We start from the raw sequence: 2,703 nt of genomic DNA, 5'->3' as shown, positions 1-2,703 counted from the left end.
CTTTTTTTTCTTTTGGGTGTTTATAGTTAGCTAATGTCCTGTTTTGTTTTTAAAAGTCGGTGATCCTTTGCCTTCGGCACCTGGGGCAAAAAAACAGGAACCCCACCCCCAGGTCTCCCACAAGGCTCTGGGTGGAGAAGACCCATGCTCCTGAACCTGAGTCAGGCCAAGACCTCAAGTTCTACCCCAACTTTCCAATGTCAGGCTTGGCTTGGGAGCTCAAAAGGCCACCTTTTGGGCTTCAATCAGCTCAGCTCTACAATGGCAGGAGCCTAGACTCTGAAGTGGACAGTCACCCACCAGATCTGTAGGTTTTGTCTGGCCTAGTGGAAAGCCAGCCGGAAGCCACACACCCCCACCTCCCCTGCAGCCCCACAGTGTGGGGTGTTGTCACACATTCCTGCGTACTTTGATGGGGTTCCCCTCCCGCATATTCTGGGATTTCCTTGGAAGAGGCTTAAAGGGTACACCACAACTGAATCTCTAGTCACAATGCCCCAGGCCGCTGACAGCATTTCAAAGGTCCCGCAGCCACAGCAGGGGAGGGGTTATTCTTAGTTCCGCATTAGAAGAGTCATCTGATAGGCGGTTGCCACTCTGGCGGTGTGAACCTGGGAGAGTGGAGCCTAAAAAACCAGGACTAAAGGCTCATCCCACAGGCAACTTTAGAGCGGCAGATAAGCACTACTCCAAGTCACGTGAGTAAAGTGTCCAATCACAAGGAAGGATGCGCATGGTGGGCGGGGCGGTCACACGTGTAGGGTAATGTGCTGCTTGCCCACACGTGGCAAACATGCTTTTCCTTAGAGGCATGTAAACAAATAATAGCCAGCTGTAATGAATAATCTGAAGTAAACTCACCCCTATCTGCTACACCTGGCACAAAAGTATCTTTTCAAGGACAACTCCGTGTTTTTGAAGAAATCGAGTGTTCTCACAAGCATTCGGAATCCACCTCTCAGGACCCCATTATCGGACCATATTCCGATAGTAAGAATGGAGTTATTAAATATCCATCCAATGTTAACTCTAGAATTACAGTCTGCATGATTATGTAAATTATACACGACGTGGTTGTACTTAAATACGGGGTCTACCAAAGCATGTGAACATTCGTTCAGGCCCTTTAACATCCCCGGCAACTCCCGAGGGGTTATGGGGACCAATCAGCTCCTATGACCACAAATAGGGATAGGGGTGTGGTGGTGGGGTTGTAGAGGGAAAAGTTATGGATACTGGGTATATAGAATCCTTTTTAGATATAAAATATTCTTTAGGCTTTCTTTAGGAATGTGGAAAGACCAGTCACCACTACTGGGACTGGCCGACCCGCAAAGAGAAAGGAAAGAATGCAATTTAGTCAGGTGGAACCAAGCTGAGAACCATAGCGACAGGGCAAGGGCGAAGTGACAGGGCAAGGCAGAAGTGACAGGACAGGACTACATTCTTGAGAAAGATAAGCGTACAGAGAGTTTTCATCTGATCCTGACTCATGTAGGTTGGGTTCCTTTGGAATGTTCCACTATTTTTATGTTATACCACCCTAGCAACCCCCTCACTCCCTCCTCATTTCCTTGGTTTGTGGGTTTTCCCTTTAAAAACACCCCTCAAACTGGCAGTCGGGGTCAATTCAGCTCCTGCGTGGGCATGCGAATTGACCGGCAGCTAGTTGTCACGCCCTAATAAATAACCTCGCAATTGCTCCGGTATATGGTGTCTCGAGCAGATTACTGGGTGGTCTCGACTTTCTGAGACTTGAGAGAGGGTCTCCCCTCTGCGGAGGTCTTCAGGGTGACCCTCAGCTGCAGCAAACTCCGGACTGAGAGGCATACTAGACCAAAGAGGAGGAAAGGGCCTCAGAGAGTCACACAGATCTCACGCAGTGACTTGAGAGGGGACTGGGGAATCTGGCAGGGACCTCGGGGACACGAACAGTCCCATTCCAGAGATGGAGTTGGGGGATATTTGAGCACTTGGTTCTGGGTGTTTCTACCTGGTTTAGGTAATGGGTGGGCTCGTTAGAATTCTACCTGCTGAATCAGCCACTAACCTGAAACCTTTGGAGGAACCACCCAGGGACCTGGAGGACCCAAGGCCCCTGTCTAAGTTAGGGTTTTACTGCTGTGAGCAGACACCATGACCAATGCAAGTCTTATAAAGAATAATATTTAGTTGCGGCTGACTTACAGGTTCAGAGGTTCAGTCCATTATCATCAAGGTGGGAACATGGCAGAGTCCAGGCAGGCATGGTGCAGGAGGAGCTGAGAGTTCTACATCTTCATCTGAAGGCTGCTAGCAGAATACTGACTTCCAGGCAGCTACGATGAGGGTCTTAAAGCCCACGCCCACAGTGACACACCTACTCCAACAAGGCCACACCCACTCCAACAAGGCCACACCTTCTAATAGTGCCACTCCCTGGACTGAGCATATACAAACCATCACAGCCCTGGTAATCACCACCATCATGTATCTTAGTGATCAACAGAAGACTGCATTCTATGCCTTGGTTCGGAAAACGCAGTTCAGTCTTATTCAAGGTATAAATGAAAGATCCTTTAAGAAATCTGGTTGGGGCCGGGTGGTGGTGGCACACCACTTTAATCCCAGCACTTGGGAGGCAGAGGCAGGCGGATTTCTGAGTTCGAGGCCACCTTGGTCTACAGAGTGAGTTCCAGGACAGCCAGGGCTACACAGAGAAAC

The sequence above is a fragment of the Grammomys surdaster genome, unplaced genomic scaffold (genome assembly GCF_004785775.1).
Source record: "Grammomys surdaster isolate TR1022 unplaced genomic scaffold, NIH_TR_1.0 183, whole genome shotgun sequence".
NCBI classification, from domain to species: domain Eukaryota; kingdom Metazoa; phylum Chordata; class Mammalia; order Rodentia; family Muridae; genus Grammomys; species Grammomys surdaster.
The sequence above is the reverse complement of the archived record's forward strand: the minus strand, read 5'-3'. Positions refer to the sequence as shown.